The sequence below is a fragment of the Carassius gibelio genome, chromosome A4 (assembly GCF_023724105.1).
Source record: "Carassius gibelio isolate Cgi1373 ecotype wild population from Czech Republic chromosome A4, carGib1.2-hapl.c, whole genome shotgun sequence".
In the NCBI taxonomy this organism is placed as follows: Eukaryota; Metazoa; Chordata; class Actinopteri; order Cypriniformes; family Cyprinidae; genus Carassius; species Carassius gibelio.
The window spans coordinates 14,073,934-14,090,804 of record NC_068374.1 but is presented as its reverse complement, the minus strand read 5'-3'; the positions used below and the strand labels follow the sequence as shown (position 1 = coordinate 14,090,804).

General features: G+C 48.7%; 19 non-coding genes across 19 annotated transcripts; 10 read left to right on the top strand and 9 right to left on the bottom strand.

The window, feature by feature from the left end:
* Nucleotides 1-972: 972 nt before the first annotated feature.
* trnal-cag (transfer RNA leucine (anticodon CAG)) lies at nucleotides 973-1,055 on the bottom strand. Its single transcript has one exon. It is a non-coding gene; the product is annotated as a tRNA-Leu (tRNA).
* Nucleotides 1,056-1,151: 96 nt separating this feature from the next.
* On the top strand, nucleotides 1,152-1,225 carry trnam-cau (transfer RNA methionine (anticodon CAU)). Its single transcript has one exon. It is a non-coding gene; the product is annotated as a tRNA-Met (tRNA).
* A 1,278-nt stretch (nucleotides 1,226-2,503) lies between these two features.
* Nucleotides 2,504-2,577, top strand: trnam-cau (transfer RNA methionine (anticodon CAU)). The gene has a single exon. It is a non-coding gene; the product is annotated as a tRNA-Met (tRNA).
* Nucleotides 2,578-3,676: 1,099 nt separating this feature from the next.
* trnal-cag (transfer RNA leucine (anticodon CAG)) lies at nucleotides 3,677-3,759 on the bottom strand. The gene has a single exon. It is a non-coding gene; the product is annotated as a tRNA-Leu (tRNA).
* Nucleotides 3,760-3,855: 96 nt separating this feature from the next.
* trnam-cau (transfer RNA methionine (anticodon CAU)) lies at nucleotides 3,856-3,929 on the top strand. The gene has a single exon. It is a non-coding gene; the product is annotated as a tRNA-Met (tRNA).
* A 1,099-nt stretch (nucleotides 3,930-5,028) lies between these two features.
* On the bottom strand, nucleotides 5,029-5,111 carry trnal-cag (transfer RNA leucine (anticodon CAG)). The gene has a single exon. It is a non-coding gene; the product is annotated as a tRNA-Leu (tRNA).
* Nucleotides 5,112-5,207: 96 nt separating this feature from the next.
* trnam-cau (transfer RNA methionine (anticodon CAU)) lies at nucleotides 5,208-5,281 on the top strand. Its single transcript has one exon. It is a non-coding gene; the product is annotated as a tRNA-Met (tRNA).
* Nucleotides 5,282-6,386: 1,105 nt separating this feature from the next.
* On the bottom strand, nucleotides 6,387-6,469 carry trnal-cag (transfer RNA leucine (anticodon CAG)). The gene has a single exon. It is a non-coding gene; the product is annotated as a tRNA-Leu (tRNA).
* A 96-nt stretch (nucleotides 6,470-6,565) lies between these two features.
* trnam-cau (transfer RNA methionine (anticodon CAU)) lies at nucleotides 6,566-6,639 on the top strand. The gene has a single exon. It is a non-coding gene; the product is annotated as a tRNA-Met (tRNA).
* A 1,099-nt stretch (nucleotides 6,640-7,738) lies between these two features.
* On the bottom strand, nucleotides 7,739-7,821 carry trnal-cag (transfer RNA leucine (anticodon CAG)). Its single transcript has one exon. It is a non-coding gene; the product is annotated as a tRNA-Leu (tRNA).
* Nucleotides 7,822-7,917: 96 nt separating this feature from the next.
* Nucleotides 7,918-7,991, top strand: trnam-cau (transfer RNA methionine (anticodon CAU)). Its single transcript has one exon. It is a non-coding gene; the product is annotated as a tRNA-Met (tRNA).
* Nucleotides 7,992-9,090: 1,099 nt separating this feature from the next.
* trnal-cag (transfer RNA leucine (anticodon CAG)) lies at nucleotides 9,091-9,173 on the bottom strand. The gene has a single exon. It is a non-coding gene; the product is annotated as a tRNA-Leu (tRNA).
* Nucleotides 9,174-9,269: 96 nt separating this feature from the next.
* trnam-cau (transfer RNA methionine (anticodon CAU)) lies at nucleotides 9,270-9,343 on the top strand. The gene has a single exon. It is a non-coding gene; the product is annotated as a tRNA-Met (tRNA).
* A 1,105-nt stretch (nucleotides 9,344-10,448) lies between these two features.
* On the bottom strand, nucleotides 10,449-10,531 carry trnal-cag (transfer RNA leucine (anticodon CAG)). Its single transcript has one exon. It is a non-coding gene; the product is annotated as a tRNA-Leu (tRNA).
* A 96-nt stretch (nucleotides 10,532-10,627) lies between these two features.
* On the top strand, nucleotides 10,628-10,701 carry trnam-cau (transfer RNA methionine (anticodon CAU)). The gene has a single exon. It is a non-coding gene; the product is annotated as a tRNA-Met (tRNA).
* Nucleotides 10,702-11,800: 1,099 nt separating this feature from the next.
* trnal-cag (transfer RNA leucine (anticodon CAG)) lies at nucleotides 11,801-11,883 on the bottom strand. The gene has a single exon. It is a non-coding gene; the product is annotated as a tRNA-Leu (tRNA).
* A 96-nt stretch (nucleotides 11,884-11,979) lies between these two features.
* Nucleotides 11,980-12,053, top strand: trnam-cau (transfer RNA methionine (anticodon CAU)). Its single transcript has one exon. It is a non-coding gene; the product is annotated as a tRNA-Met (tRNA).
* A 1,099-nt stretch (nucleotides 12,054-13,152) lies between these two features.
* Nucleotides 13,153-13,235, bottom strand: trnal-cag (transfer RNA leucine (anticodon CAG)). Its single transcript has one exon. It is a non-coding gene; the product is annotated as a tRNA-Leu (tRNA).
* A 96-nt stretch (nucleotides 13,236-13,331) lies between these two features.
* Nucleotides 13,332-13,405, top strand: trnam-cau (transfer RNA methionine (anticodon CAU)). The gene has a single exon. It is a non-coding gene; the product is annotated as a tRNA-Met (tRNA).
* The last annotated feature ends 3,466 nt before the right edge of the window (nucleotides 13,406-16,871 follow it).

Below are 16,871 nucleotides of genomic sequence, written 5' to 3'. Positions count from 1 at the left end.
AATGAGCCTGAAGGGCATGATTGGTTGGATCAGGTGTGTTCAATCAGGCTTGAATCTAAACTCTGCAGGGGACTGAGTTTGACACCCGTGGCTCAGAAAGACAGAGTGAGGTTCTCTGTCCCCTTTCGTGTGGGTTTCCCTGTGTCTCCTGGGGGCAAAAGGCCACAGCTCCTCTTCAGGGCAGGTGAAATGATGCTTTGTGGAAAACTGTGAGGTTCCAGGTAAATTCCCAGAATCTCAATCAGCGACATTGCGTGTAGGCCCGTGCAATCCTTTTATTTACAATGAAGTCAAAATTCTGCATTCATGCTGGCTAATGCTACACGAAGGCAGTAATAGCATCCCTCTCATATTCATGTAACACGTGGCCACGTCCTCCTGAGGTTTTGTGAAGTTTCAAAGGCCATATTGCTGCACTGGCCCGGTCCTGAAGATTTGCCTTGTACAACGTTCGGAAGATTAGACCCTTCCGATCAGAGCAGGCCACACAACTCCTTGTCCAAGCTCTCTGTTTTCTCCAGACCGGACTACTGTTACGCTCCCTTGGCGGGTCTTCCGGCACGTACTATCAAGCCTCTGCAACTGATCCAGGATGCAGCAGCGAGAGTGGTCTTCAACGAGCCAAAGAAAGCCCACGTCACACCTCTCTTCATAATTTTGCACTGGCTACCAATAGCTGTTCGCATCAGATTCAAGTTTCTGATGTTTGCCTACAAGATAACCACTGGCTCTCCAGCAACATACCTAAAGTCGCTGGTTCAGACCTATGCTGGTGGATCTGCTTGCCTATCTCAATTCGAGCAGCGGAGGCTTTAACCATTTTCAAAAAGTGTCTAAAAACTCATCCTTGCCTTTAACGCCTGCCCAATTAATATTAGCATCTGCCTAATGCGTTGTTTTGTCAAAGTTAACGCCCTGCTGGCCCAACATGGCAGAAGACTGAAGTCTCTGTCTGCAGCCAAAGGATAGGTCTGTCAGAAGTGGGATTCGAACCCACGCCTCCAGGGGAGACTGCGACCTGAACGCAGCGCCTTAGACCGCTCGGCCATCCTGACACCCTTGCCTGGCTAGAGATGGCCTGTTCGAGCCACACCTGAAACCGGGGACCTAGAAGCTACTTTATCTCTGTTCGGGCCCCCTCTAGCCCACGGGCCTCGTTGGCGCAGTTAGGCAGCGCGTCAGTCTCATAATCTGAAGGTCGTGAGTTCGAGCCTCACACGGGGCAGGGTGGTGCTTTTTTCTGATAACTGAGAGAGCTTAGACCAGGGCTATCAAACTAAATTCCTTTAGGGCCCGAGCCCTGTAGAGTGTTGTTCCAACCCTTCTCAAACACACATGGCGTGTAGTTTTCAAATGAGCCTGAAGGGCATGATTGGTTGGATCAGGTGTGTTCAATCAGGCTTGAATCTAAACTCTGCAGGGGACTGAGTTTGACACCCGTGGCTCAGAAAGACAGAGTGAGGTTCTCTGTCCCCTTTCGTGTGGGTTTCCCTGTGTCTCCTGGGGGCAAAAGGCCACAGCTCCTCTTCAGGGCAGGTGAAATGATGCTTTGTGGAAAACTGTGAGGTTCCAGGTAAATTCCCTGAATCTCAATCAGCGACATTGCGTGTAGGCCCGTGCAATCCTTTTATTTACAATGAAGTCAAAATTCTGCATTCATGCTGGCTAATGCTACACGAAGGCAGTAATAGCATCCCTCTCATATTCATGTAACACGTGGCCACGTCCTCCTGAGGTTTTGTGAAGTTTCAAAGGCCATATTGCTGCACTGGCCCGGTCCTGAAGATTTGCCTTGTACAACGTTCGGAAGATTAGACCCTTCCGATCAGAGCAGGCCACACAACTCCTTGTCCAAGCTCTCTGTTTTCTCCAGACCGGACTACTGTTACGCTCCCTTGGCGGGTCTTCCGGCACGTACTATCAAGCCTCTGCAACTGATCCAGGATGCAGCAGCGAGAGTGGTCTTCAACGAGCCAAAGAAAGCCCACGTCACACCTCTCTTCATAATTTTGCACTGGCTACCAATAGCTGTTCGCATCAGATTCAAGGTTCTGATGTTTGCCTACAAGATAACCACTGGCTCTCCAGCAACATACCTAAAGTCGCTGGTTCAGACCTATGCTGGTGGATCTGCTTGCCTATCTCAATTCGAGCAGCGGAGGCTTTAACCATTTTCAAAAAGTGTCTAAAAACTCATCCTTGCCTTTAACGCCTGCCCAATTAATATTAGCATCTGCCTAATGCGTTGTTTTGTCAAAGTTAACGCCCTGCTGGCCCAACATGGCAGAAGACTGAAGTCTCTGTCTGCAGCCAAAGGATAGGTCTGTCAGAAGTGGGATTCGCACCCACGCCTCCAGGGGAGACTGCGACCTGAACGCAGCGCCTTAGACCGCTCGGCCATCCTGACACCCTTGCCTGGCTAGAGATGGCCTGTTCGAGCCACACCTGAAACCGGGGACCTAGAAGCTACTTTATCTCTGTTCGGGCCCCCTCTAGCCCACGGGCCTCGTTGGCGCAGTTAGGCAGCGCGTCAGTCTCATAATCTGAAGGTCGTGAGTTCGAGCCTCACACGGGGCAGGGTGGTGCTTTTTTCTGATAACTGAGAGAGCTTAGACCAGGGCTATCAAACTAAATTCCTTTAGGGCCCGAGCCCTGTAGAGTGTTGTTCCAACCCTTCTCAAACACACATGGCGTGTAGTTTTCAAATGAGCCTGAAGGGCATGATTGGTTGGATCAGGTGTGTTCAATCAGGCTTGAATCTAAACTCTGCAGGGGACTGAGTTTGACACCCGTGGCTCAGAAAGACAGAGTGAGGTTCTCTGTCCCCTTTCGTGTGGGTTTCCCTGTGTCTCCTGGGGGCAAAAGGCCACAGCTCCTCTTCAGGGCAGGTGAAATGATGCTTTGTGGAAAACTGTGAGGTTCCAGGTAAATTCCCTGAATCTCAATCAGCGACATTGCGTGTAGGCCCGTGCAATCCTTTTATTTACAATGAAGTCAAAATTCTGCATTCATGCTGGCTAATGCTACACGAAGGCAGTAATAGCATCCCTCTCATATTCATGTAACACGTGGCCACGTCCTCCTGAGGTTTTGTGAAGTTTCAAAGGCCATATTGCTGCACTGGCCCGGTCCTGAAGATTTGCCTTGTACAACGTTCGGAAGATTAGACCCTTCCGATCAGAGCAGGCCACACAACTCCTTGTCCAAGCTCTCTGTTTTCTCCAGACCGGACTACTGTTACGCTCCCTTGGCGGGTCTTCCGGCACGTACTATCAAGCCTCTGCAACTGATCCAGGATGCAGCAGCGAGAGTGGTCTTCAACGAGCCAAAGAAAGCCCACGTCACACCTCTCTTCATAATTTTGCACTGGCTACCAATAGCTGTTCGCATCAGATTCAAGGTTCTGATGTTTGCCTACAAGATAACCACTGGCTCTGCAGCAACATACCTAAAGTCGCTGGTTCAGACCTATGCTGGTGGATCTGCTTGCCTATCTCAATTCGAGCAGCGGAGGCTTTAACCATTTTCAAAAAGTGTCTAAAAACTCATCCTTGCCTTTAACGCCTGCCCAATTAATATTAGCATCTGCCTAATGCGTTGTTTTGTCAAAGTTAACGCCCTGCTGGCCCAACATGGCAGAAGACTGAAGTCTCTGTCTGCAGCCAAAGGATAGGTCTGTCAGAAGTGGGATTCGAACCCACGCCTCCAGGGGAGACTGCGACCTGAACGCAGCACCTTAGACCGCTCGGCCATCCTGACACCCTTGCCTGGCTAGAGATGGCCTGTTCGAGCCACACCTGAAACCGGGGACCTAGAAGCTACTTTATCTCTGTTCGGGCCCCCTCTAGCCCACGGGCCTCGTTGGCGCAGTTAGGCAGCGCGTCAGTCTCATAATCTGAAGGTCGTGAGTTCGAGCCTCACACGGGGCAGGGTGGTGCTTTTTTCTGATAACTGAGAGAGCTTAGACCAGGGCTATCAAACTAAATTCCTTTAGGGCCCGAGCCCTGTAGAGTGTTGTTCCAACCCTTCTCAAACACACATGGCGTGTAGTTTTCAAATGAGCCTGAAGGGCATGATTGGTTGGATCAGGTGTGTTCAATCAGGCTTGAATCTAAACTCTGCAGGGGACTGAGTTTGACACCCGTGGCTCAGAAAGACAGAGTGAGGTTCTCTGTCCCCTTTCGTGTGGGTTTCCCTGTGTCTCCTGGGGGCAAAAGGCCACAGCTCCTCTTCAGGGCAGGTGAAATGATGCTTTGTGGAAAACTGTGAGGTTCCAGGTAAATTCCCTGAATCTCAATCAGCGACATTGCGTGTAGGCCCGTGCAATCCTTTTATTTACAATGAAGTCAAAATTCTGCATTCATGCTGGCTAATGCTACACGAAGGCAGTAATAGCATCCCTCTCATATTCATGTAACACGTGGCCACGTCCTCCTGAGGTTTTGTGAAGTTTCAAAGGCCATATTGCTGCACTGGCCCGGTCCTGAAGATTTGCCTTGTACAACGTTCGGAAGATTAGACCCTTCCGATCAGAGCAGGCCACACAACTCCTTGTCCAAGCTCTCTGTTTTCTCCAGACCGGACTACTGTTACGCTCCCTTGGCGGGTCTTCCGGCACGTACTATCAAGCCTCTGCAACTGATCCAGGATGCAGCAGCGAGAGTGGTCTTCAACGAGCCAAAGAAAGCCCACGTCACACCTCTCTTCATAATTTTGCACTGGCTACCAATAGCTGTTCGCATCAGATTCAAGGTTCTGATGTTTGCCTACAAGATAACCACTGGCTCTGCAGCAACATACCTAAAGTCGCTGGTTCAGACCTATGCTGGTGGATCTGCTTGCCTATCTCAATTCGAGCAGCGGAGGCTTTAACCATTTTCAAAAAGTGTCTAAAAACTCATCCTTGCCTTTAACGCCTGCCCAATTAATATTAGCATCTGCCTAATGCGTTGTTTTGTCAAAGTTAACGCCCTGCTGGCCCAACATGGCAGAAGACTGAAGTCTCTGTCTGCAGCCAAAGGATAGGTCTGTCAGAAGTGGGATTCGAACCCACGCCTCCAGGGGAGACTGCGACCTGAACGCAGCGCCTTAGACCGCTCGGCCATCCTGACACCCTTGCCTGGCTAGAGATGGCCTGTTCGAGCCACACCTGAAACCGGGGACCTAGAAGCTACTTTATCTCTGTTCGGGCCTCCTCTAGCCCACGGGCCTCGTTGGCGCAGTTAGGCAGCGCGTCAGTCTCATAATCTGAAGGTCGTGAGTTCGAGCCTCACACGGGGCAGGGTGGTGCTTTTTTCTGATAACTGAGAGAGCTTAGACCAGGGCTATCAAACTAAATTCCTTTAGGGCCCGAGCCCTGTAGAGTGTTGTTCCAACCCTTCTCAAACACACATGGCGTGTAGTTTTCAAATGAGCCTGAAGGGCATGATTGGTTGGATCAGGTGTGTTCAATCAGGCTTGAATCTAAACTCTGCAGGGGACTGAGTTTGACACCCGTGGCTCAGAAAGACAGAGTGAGGTTCTCTGTCCCCTTTCGTGTGGGTTTCCCTGTGTCTCCTGGGGGCAAAAGGCCACAGCTCCTCTTCAGGGCAGGTGAAATGATGCTTTGTGGAAAACTGTGAGGTTCCAGGTAAATTCCCTGAATCTCAATCAGCGACATTGCGTGTAGGCCCGTGCAATCCTTTTATTTACAATGAAGTCAAAATTCTGCATTCATGCTGGCTAATGCTACACGAAGGCAGTAATAGCATCCCTCTCATATTCATGTAACACGTGGCCACGTCCTCCTGAGGTTTTGTGAAGTTTCAAAGGCCATATTGCTGCACTGGCCCGGTCCTGAAGATTTGCCTTGTACAACGTTCGGAAGATTAGACCCTTCCGATCAGAGCAGGCCACACAACTCCTTGTCCAAGCTCTCTGTTTTCTCCAGACCGGACTACTGTTACGCTCCCTTGGCGGGTCTTCCGGCACGTACTATCAAGCCTCTGCAACTGATCCAGGATGCAGCAGCGAGAGTGGTCTTCAACGAGTGGTCTTCAAAGAAAGCCCACGTCACACCTCTCTTCATAATTTTGCACTGGCTACCAATAGCTGTTCGCATCAGATTCAAGGTACTGATGTTTGCCTACAAGATAACCACTGGCTCTGCAGCAACATACCTAAAGTCGCTGGTTCAGACCTATGCTGGTGGATCTGCTTGCCTATCTCAATTCGAGCAGCGGAGGCTTTAACCATTTTCAAAAAGTGTCTAAAAACTCATCCTTGCCTTCAATGCCTGCCCAATTAATACTAGCATCTGCCTAATGCGTTGTTTTGTCAAAGTTAACGCCCTGCTGGCCCAACATGGCAGAAGACTGAAGTCTCTGTCTGCAGCCAAAGGATAGGTCTGTCAGAAGTGGGATTCGAACCCACGCCTCCAGGGGAGACTGCGACCTGAACGCAGCGCCTTAGACCGCTCGGCCATCCTGACACCCTTGCCTGGCTAGAGATGGCCTGTTCGAGCCACACCTGAAACCAGGGACCTAGAAGCTACTTTATCTCTGTTCGGGCCCACTCTAGCCCACGGGCCTCGTTGGCGCAGTTAGGCAGCGCGTCAGTCTCATAATCTGAAGGTCGTGAGTTCGAGCCTCACACGGGGCAGGGTGGTGCTTTCTTCTGATAACTGAGAGAGCTTAGACCAGGGGTATCAAACTAAATTTCTTTAGGGCCCGAGCCCTGTAGAGTGTTGTTCCAACCCTTCTCAAACACACATGGCGTGTAGTTTTCAAATGAGCCTGAAGGGCATGATTGGTTGGATCAGGTGTGTTCAATCAGGCTTGAATCTAAACTCTGCAGGGGACTGAGTTTGACACCCGTGGCTCAGAAAGACAGAGTGGTGTTCTCTGTCCCCTTTCGTGTGGGTTTCCCTGTGTCTCCTGGGGGCAAAAGGCCACAGCTCCTCTTCAGGGCAGGTGAAATGATGCTTTGTGGAAAACTGTGAGGTTCCAGGTAAATTCCCTGAATCTCAATCAGCGACATTGCGTGTAGGCCCGTGCAATCCTTTTATTTACAATGAAGTCAAAATTCTGCATTCATGCTGGCTAATGCTACACGAAGGCAGTAATAGCATCCCTCTCATATTCATGTAACACGTGGCCACGTCCTCCTGAGGTTTTGTGAAGTTTCAAAGGCCATATTGCTGCACTGGCCCGGTCCTGAAGATTTGCCTTGTACAACGTTCGGAAGATTAGACCCTTCCGATCAGAGCAGGCCACACAACTCCTTGTCCAAGCTCTCTGTTTTCTCCAGACCGGACTACTGTTACGCTCCCTTGGCGGGTCTTCCGGCACGTACTATCAAGCCTCTGCAACTGATCCAGGATGCAGCAGCGAGAGTGGTCTTCAACGAGCCAAAGAAAGCCCACGTCACACCTCTCTTCATAATTTTGCACTGGCTACCAATAGCTGTTCGCATCAGATTCAAGGTACTGATGTTTGCCTACAAGATAACCACTGGCTCTGCAGCAACATACCTAAAGTCGCTGGTTCAGACCTATGCTGGTGGATCTGCTTGCCTATCTCAATGCGAGCAGCGGAGGCTTTAACCATTTTCAAAAAGTGTCTAAAAACTCATCCTTGCCTTCAACGCCTGCCCAATTAATACTAGCATCTGCCTAATGCGTTGTTTTGTCAAAGTTAACGCCCTGCTGGCCCAACATGGCAGAAGACTGAAGTCTCTGTCTGCAGCCAAAGGATAGGTCTGTCAGAAGTGGGATTCGAACCCACGCCTCCAGGGGAGACTGCGACCTGAACGCAGCGCCTTAGACCGCTCGGCCATCCTGACACCCTTGCCTGGCTAGAGATGGCCTGTTCGAGCCACACCTGAAACCGGGGACCTAGAAGCTACTTTATCTCTGTTCGGGCCCCCTCTAGCCCACGGGCCTCGTTGGCGCAGTTAGGCAGCGCGTCAGTCTCATAATCTGAAGGTCGTGAGTTCGAGCCTCACACGGGGCAGGGTGGTGCTTTTTTCTGATAACTGAGAGAGCTTAGACCAGGGGTATCAAACTAAATTCCTTTAGGGCCCGAGCCCTGTAGAGTGTTGTTCCAACCCTTCTCAAACACACAAGGCGTGTAGTTTTCAAATGAGCCTGAAGGGCATGATTGGTTGGATCAGGTGTGTTCAATCAGGCTTGAATCTAAACTCTGCAGGGGACTGAGTTTGACACCCGTGGCTCAGAAAGACAGAGTGAGGTTCTCTGTCCCCTTTCGTGTGGGTTTCCCTGTGTCTCCTGGGGGCAAAAGGCCACAGCTCCTCTTCAGGGCAGGTGAAATGATGCTTTGTGGAAAACTGTGAGGTTCCAGGTAAATTCCCTGAATCTCAATCAGCGACATTGCGTGTAGGCCCGTGCAATCCTTTTATTTACAATGAAGTCAAAATTCTGCATTCATGCTGGCTAATGCTACACGAAGGCAGTAATAGCATCCCTCTCATATTCATGTAACACGTGGCCACGTCCTCCTGAGGTTTTGTGAAGTTTCAAAGGCCATATTGCTGCACTGGCCCGGTCCTGAAGATTTGCCTTGTACAACGTTCGGAAGATTAGACCCTTCCGATCAGAGCAGGCCACACAACTCCTTGTCCAAGCTCTCTGTTTTCTCCAGACCGGACTACTGTTACGCTCCCTTGGCGGGTCTTCCGGCACGTACTATCAAGCCTCTGCAACTGATCCAGGATGCAGCAGCGAGAGTGGTCTTCAACGAGCCAAAGAAAGCCCACGTCACACCTCTCTTCATAATTTTGCACTGGCTACCAATAGCTGTTCGCATCAGATTCAAGGTTCTGATGTTTGCCTACAAGATAACCACTGGCTCTGCAGCAACATACCTAAAGTCGCTGGTTCAGACCTATGCTGGTGGATCTGCTTGCCTATCTCAATTCGAGCAGCGGAGGCTTTAACCATTTTCAAAAAGTGTCTAAAAACTCATCCTTGCCTTTAACGCCTGCCCAATTAATATTAGCATCTGCCTAATGCGTTGTTTTGTCAAAGTTAACGCCCTGCTGGCCCAACATGGCAGAAGACTGAAGTCTCTGTCTGCAGCCAAAGGATAGGTCTGTCAGAAGTGGGATTCGAACCCACGCCTCCAGGGGAGACTGCGACCTGAACGCAGCGCCTTAGACCGCTCGGCCATCCTGACACCCTTGCCTGGCTAGAGATGGCCTGTTCGAGCCACACCTGAAACCGGGGACCTAGAAGCTACTTTATCTCTGTTCGGGCCACCTCTAGCCCACGGGCCTCGTTGGCGCAGTTAGGCAGCGCGTCAGTCTCATAATCTGAAGGTCGTGAGTTCGAGCCTCACACGGGGCAGGGTGGTGCTTTTTTCTGATAACTGAGAGAGCTTAGACCAGGGCTATCAAACTAAATTCCTTTAGGGCCCGAGCCCTGTAGAGTGTTGTTCCAACCCTTCTCAAACACACATGGCGTGTAGTTTTCAAATGAGCCTGAAGGGCATGATTGGTTGGATCAGGTGTGTTCAATCAGGCTTGAATCTAAACTCTGCAGGGGACTGAGTTTGACACCCGTGGCTCAGAAAGACAGAGTGAGGTTCTCTGTCCCCTTTCGTGTGGGTTTCCCTGTGTCTCCTGGGGGCAAAAGGCCACAGCTCCTCTTCAGGGCAGGTGAAATGATGCTTTGTGGAAAACTGTGAGGTTCCAGGTAAATTCCCTGAATCTCAATCAGCGACATTGCGTGTAGGCCCGTGCAATCCTTTTATTTACAATGAAGTCAAAATTCTGCATTCATGCTGGCTAATGCTACACGAAGGCAGTAATAGCATCCCTCTCATATTCATGTAACACGTGGCCACGTCCTCCTGAGGTTTTGTGAAGTTTCAAAGGCCATATTGCTGCACTGGCCCGGTCCTGAAGATTTGCCTTGTACAACGTTCGGAAGATTAGACCCTTCCGATCAGAGCAGGCCACACAACTCCTTGTCCAAGCTCTCTGTTTTCTCCAGACCGGACTACTGTTACGCTCCCTTGGCGGGTCTTCCGGCACGTACTATCAAGCCTCTGCAACTGATCCAGGATGCAGCAGCGAGAGTGGTCTTCAACGAGTGGTCTTCAAAGAAAGCCCACGTCACACCTCTCTTCATAATTTTGCACTGGCTACCAATAGCTGTTCGCATCAGATTCAAGGTACTGATGTTTGCCTACAAGATAACCACTGGCTCTGCAGCAACATACCTAAAGTCGCTGGTTCAGACCTATGCTGGTGGATCTGCTTGCCTATCTCAATTCGAGCAGCGGAGGCTTTAACCATTTTCAAAAAGTGTCTAAAAACTCATCCTTGCCTTCAACGCCTGCCCAATTAATACTAGCATCTGCCTAATGCTTTGTTTTGTCAAAGTTAACGCCCTGCTGGCCCAACATGGCAGAAGACTGAAGTCTCTGTCTGCAGCCAAAGGATAGGTCTGTCAGAAGTGGGATTCGAACCCACGCCTCCAGGGGAGACTGCGACCTGAACGCAGCGCCTTAGACCGCTCGGCCATCCTGACACCCTTGCCTGGCTAGAGATGGCCTGTTCGAGCCACACCTGAAACCAGGGACCTAGAAGCTACTTTATCTCTGTTCGGGCCCCCTCTAGCCCACGGGCCTCGTTGGCGCAGTTAGGCAGCGCGTCAGTCTCATAATCTGAAGGTCGTGAGTTCGAGCCTCACACGGGGCAGGGTGGTGCTTTCTTCTGATAACTGAGAGAGCTTAGACCAGGGGTATCAAACTAAATTTCTTTAGGGCCCGAGCCCTGTAGAGTGTTGTTCCAACCCTTCTCAAACACACATGGCGTGTAGTTTTCAAATGAGCCTGAAGGGCATGATTGGTTGGATCAGGTGTGTTCAATCAGGCTTGAATCTAAACTCTGCAGGGGACTGAGTTTGACACCCGTGGCTCAGAAAGACAGAGTGGTGTTCTCTGTCCCCTTTCGTGTGGGTTTCCCTGTGTCTCCTGGGGGCAAAAGGCCACAGCTCCTCTTCAGGGCAGGTGAAATGATGCTTTGTGGAAAACTGTGAGGTTCCAGGTAAATTCCCTGAATCTCAATCAGCGACATTGCGTGTAGGCCCGTGCAATCCTTTTATTTACAATGAAGTCAAAATTCTGCATTCATGCTGGCTAATGCTACACGAAGGCAGTAATAGCATCCCTCTCATATTCATGTAACACGTGGCCACGTCCTCCTGAGGTTTTGTGAAGTTTCAAAGGCCATATTGCTGCACTGGCCCGGTCCTGAAGATTTGCCTTGTACAACGTTCGGAAGATTAGACCCTTCCGATCAGAGCAGGCCACACAACTCCTTGTCCAAGCTCTCTGTTTTCTCCAGACCGGACTACTGTTACGCTCCCTTGGCGGGTCTTCCGGCACGTACTATCAAGCCTCTGCAACTGATCCAGGATGCAGCAGCGAGAGTGGTCTTCAACGAGCCAAAGAAAGCCCACGTCACACCTCTCTTCATAATTTTGCACTGGCTACCAATAGCTGTTCGCATCAGATTCAAGGTACTGATGTTTGCCTACAAGATAACCACTGGCTCTGCAGCAACATACCTAAAGTCGCTGGTTCAGACCTATGCTGGTGGATCTGCTTGCCTATCTCAATTCGAGCAGCGGAGGCTTTAACCATTTTCAAAAAGTGTCTAAAAACTCATCCTTGCCTTCAACGCCTGCCCAATTAATACTAGCATCTGCCTAATGCGTTGTTTTGTCAAAGTTAACGCCCTGCTGGCCCAACATGGCAGAAGACTGAAGTCTCTGTCTGCAGCCAAAGGATAGGTCTGTCAGAAGTGGGATTCGAACCCACGCCTCCAGGGGAGACTGCGACCTGAACGCAGCGCCTTAGACCGCTCGGCCATCCTGACACCCTTGCCTGGCTAGAGATGGCCTGTTCGAGCCACACCTGAAACCGGGGACCTAGAAGCTACTTTATCTCTGTTCGGGCCCCCTCTAGCCCACGGGCCTCGTTGGCGCAGTTAGGCAGCGCGTCAGTCTCATAATCTGAAGGTCGTGAGTTCGAGCCTCACACGGGGCAGGGTGGTGCTTTTTTCTGATAACTGAGAGAGCTTAGACCAGGGGTATCAAACTAAATTCCTTTAGGGCCCGAGCCCTGTAGAGTGTTGTTCCAACCCTTCTCAAACACACAAGGCGTGTAGTTTTCAAATGAGCCTGAAGGGCATGATTGGTTGGATCAGGTGTGTTCAATCAGGCTTGAATCTAAACTCTGCAGGGGACTGAGTTTGAAACCCGTGGCTCAGAAAGACAGAGTGAGGTTCTCTGTCCCCTTTCGTGTGGGTTTCCCTGTGTCTCCTGGGGGCAAAAGGCCACAGCTCCTCTTCAGGGCAGGTGAAATGATGCTTTGTGGAAAACTGTGAGGTTCCAGGTAAATTCCCTGAATCTCAATCAGCGACATTGCGTGTAGGCCCGTGCAATCCTTTTATTTACAATGAAGTCAAAATTCTGCATTCATGCTGGCTAATGCTACACGAAGGCAGTAATAGCATCCCTCTCATATTCATGTAACACGTGGCCACGTCCTCCTGAGGTTTTGTGAAGTTTCAAAGGCCATATTGCTGCACTGGCCCGGTCCTGAAGATTTGCCTTGTACAACGTTCGGAAGATTAGACCCTTCCGATCAGAGCAGGCCACACAACTCCTTGTCCAAGCTCTCTGTTTTCTCCAGACCGGACTACTGTTACGCTCCCTTGGCGGGTCTTCCGGCACGTACTATCAAGCCTCTGCAACTGATCCAGGATGCAGCAGCGAGAGTGGTCTTCAACGAGCCAAAGAAAGCCCACGTCACACCTCTCTTCATAATTTTGCACTGGCTACCAATAGCTGTTCGCATCAGATTCAAGGTTCTGATGTTTGCCTACAAGATAACCACTGGCTCTGCAGCAACATACCTAAAGTCGCTGGTTCAGACCTATGCTGGTGGATCTGCTTGCCTATCTCAATTCGAGCAGCGGAGGCTTTAACCATTTTCAAAAAGTGTCTAAAAACTCATCCTTGCCTTTAACGCCTGCCCAATTAATATTAGCATCTGCCTAATGCGTTGTTTTGTCAAAGTTAACGCCCTGCTGGCCCAACATGGCAGAAGACTGAAGTCTCTGTCTGCAGCCAAAGGATAGGTCTGTCAGAAGTGGGATTCGAACCCACGCCTCCAGGGGAGACTGCGACCTGAACGCAGCACCTTAGACCGCTCGGCCATCCTGACACCCTTGCCTGGCTAGAGATGGCCTGTTCGAGCCACACCTGAAACCGGGGACCTAGAAGCTACTTTATCTCTGTTCGGGCCCCCTCTAGCCCACGGGCCTCGTTGGCGCAGTTAGGCAGCGCGTCAGTCTCATAATCTGAAGGTCGTGAGTTCGAGCCTCACACGGGGCAGGGTGGTGCTTTTTTCTGATAACTGAGAGAGCTTAGACCAGGGCTATCAAACTAAATTCCTTTAGGGCCCGAGCCCTGTAGAGTGTTGTTCCAACCCTTCTCAAACACACATGGCGTGTAGTTTTCAAATGAGCCTGAAGGGCATGATTGGTTGGATCAGGTGTGTTCAATCAGGCTTGAATCTAAACTCTGCAGGGGACTGAGTTTGACACCCGTGGCTCAGAAAGACAGAGTGAGGTTCTCTGTCCCCTTTCGTGTGGGTTTCCCTGTGTCTCCTGGGGGCAAAAGGCCACAGCTCCTCTTCAGGGCAGGTGAAATGATGCTTTGTGGAAAACTGTGAGGTTCCAGGTAAATTCCCTGAATCTCAATCAGCGACATTGCGTGTAGGCCCGTGCAATCCTTTTATTTACAATGAAGTCAAAATTCTGCATTCATGCTGGCTAATGCTACACGAAGGCAGTAATAGCATCCCTCTCATATTCATGTAACACGTGGCCACGTCCTCCTGAGGTTTTGTGAAGTTTCAAAGGCCATATTGCTGCACTGGCCCGGTCCTGAAGATTTGCCTTGTACAACGTTCGGAAGATTAGACCCTTCCGATCAGAGCAGGCCACACAACTCCTTGTCCAAGCTCTCTGTTTTCTCCAGACCGGACTACTGTTACGCTCCCTTGGCGGGTCTTCCGGCACGTACTATCAAGCCTCTGCAACTGATCCAGGATGCAGCAGCGAGAGTGGTCTTCAACGAGCCAAAGAAAGCCCACGTCACACCTCTCTTCATAATTTTGCACTGGCTACCAATAGCTGTTCGCATCAGATTCAAGGTTCTGATGTTTGCCTACAAGATAACCACTGGCTCTGCAGCAACATACCTAAAGTCGCTGGTTCAGACCTATGCTGGTGGATCTGCTTGCCTATCTCAATTCGAGCAGCGGAGGCTTTAACCATTTTCAAAAAGTGTCTAAAAACTCATCCTTGCCTTTAACGCCTGCCCAATTAATATTAGCATCTGCCTAATGCGTTGTTTTGTCAAAGTTAACGCCCTGCTGGCCCAACATGGCAGAAGACTGAAGTCTCTGTCTGCAGCCAAAGGATAGGTCTGTCAGAAGTGGGATTCGAACCCACGCCTCCAGGGGAGACTGCGACCTGAGCGCTAGCTGACGAAGGATAGTCCGACATAATTTCAGAAATGTTGAGCAATGTCGAACTGCGCAGCCAATCGCATCGAAGCGCTATGACATTTGGACCAATCGCGTCGAAGCGCCTTAACATTTCCAGCCAATCAAAAAGCGCAATTCATAACATTCTCTTGAAATTCGTGACATTTGGCCAATCAGAGAGCAAGGGGATGCCGGCTGCACGTTTCCGCGTATCACCGCTAGGTGGAGGGGTCAGCTCTTCAAGTCAGGTGTCAATCAAGTTGCCGAAACGTGCCGAAGGTGTACGAAAGAATGACATCATCTCCAGGGGGCGTGTCAGAGGTAAAAAAGGTTAATTACTCAAGTTCGTGACCTATGACAAGGGTCATTGTCGCGTAGTTCGACATAAAAAGTGGTACGAGATTTATCAATTGGTGAGTGTTTGTTACCTTTGCATTATAGATGTATAAAAAGAAAAAATAATCGTAATCGAACATTTTTAGTATCTTGGTTTAGTGTATTTGCATAAGAGAACAACACATCAGGCTTCAAAACAAACATTTACCTGGTCCCATTCATTTGAACGATGTTATGTGATGGGTTGTGGTATGTTATGGCTTTCAACAGTGCAAACCAGAGTGTGTAATAATTGTTTATAGACATTTATGTAATGTTGCAGGTATTTTAAGAAATGTTCCTGTCTTGTATCTTTCTCCTCTAAATAGAGAGACCAGTTGTAACATTATATATAAGATAAATGTGACTTGTGTCCTAGAAATGAATGAATGAATGAATGAATGAATAAATATATGAATTTAATGAAGTATTTTATGCTCTCTTAAGGGACTCACTTGTATTGTGCATTATATTTGTTATAATGCTTACAGATAGAGAAATGTCAGATGCTGTCTCGTGGCCAAACAACCTTGCTTGGAGGTGTGCTGAAATGCATGTTTTTTATTAGTATCATTAGTGTATTTACTGAAAAGTTTTCTTTCTGAATTATGTATTAAGGGTTTTTTTTTTTTTTTTTTTTGTCGTCTTAAGCCTCTACTGGACCAGCACAAAGGGTGGTGGAAGAACCTCATGCTGCTGAAACAGCAAAGAAGGCCATGGAGCAGAGTCAGCCTGACTCCCAGCCTCATCCCATGCCCCTGCCCCGGCCCCAGCCTACTGCACCTGTGGAAGCAAGAGTTGCAACACAATTTTCAATGGTAAGAATTACTATTTAACTTTTTTAATAATACCACTTAAGAATGTGCTCAATTAAAATTCAAGAAAGTTCAGAACGTAAGATGAAGAAAAAAAGAAAAAGCAAGAATGCTATGAGATGCTGGCTGAGACCTACTAATTGTCACCCCTCTTGTACAGTGGGGGCACCTGTTGTCTGCTGAATGGTCAGTTTGAATATCTCAGATTTGGTTTAAGTCACATGGTCAAGGATAAATGTAGAATGTAACCTGTCTGCTTTCTCTCTTGAGACTAGACTCATGTCCCTCATGGCATCTCTCTCAATACTTCTCATGTGTTAAAGCTACATTATCTTTCTTTCTCAATCTCAGGTAACATACCACATAGACACTGGCTATTATTAACTGTACACATATTAACAATTATTCCATCAGCAGTGTCTTGTGCCTCTATACCAAGCAGTACTGTCTCTGTAAGTAATGGCATAATCCATAAAGTATTCTATGAAGACACTTTTCACGTTCCATTCTGTACGAATTATTAAACTTGTTCAATTTTTTTTTTATACCAGAAAACCATATTTTTGTCGATGTTTCAGGGTGTGCCAGTGTTCCAGGGTCTGCAAATGGTTCAGAGGTCCATAGGTCTGTCAGCGGTCCATAGGATGCCACTGTTACAGCCTATTGTGCAGAGCACCAATTCTCAACCAGCTCCACAAACCATGCCCAAGAGACCCTACAAGGCAAACACTTGCAGGAAGTGTGGACAATTCAAAACCAGTGCAACGGGACATAACCAGTACAGGGGCAAGGTGTATATACTGTCCACAGACTGAGAACATTACAAAAGAAAAGTGGTTAGAGTAAATGCGGAGAACCTTCTCCCAAATAATGTATACACTGTATATTTTTATTTATTGTTGTGTGTATATAGTTGTTAAAATATAGTTCACTATTGTTAATATTTGTGTCTAACATTATTTTATTTAACTTGATTTTTTAATCCTATTTAACTTTTACTTTTACCTTTTTAATTTATTGTTTGAAAACTTCATTTAATATTCATTACTGTTCTGTTAGCATAATTGTAAAATAAATAAGAAAAGCAAATTGAGAAATGTGTTTTGATTTCTACATT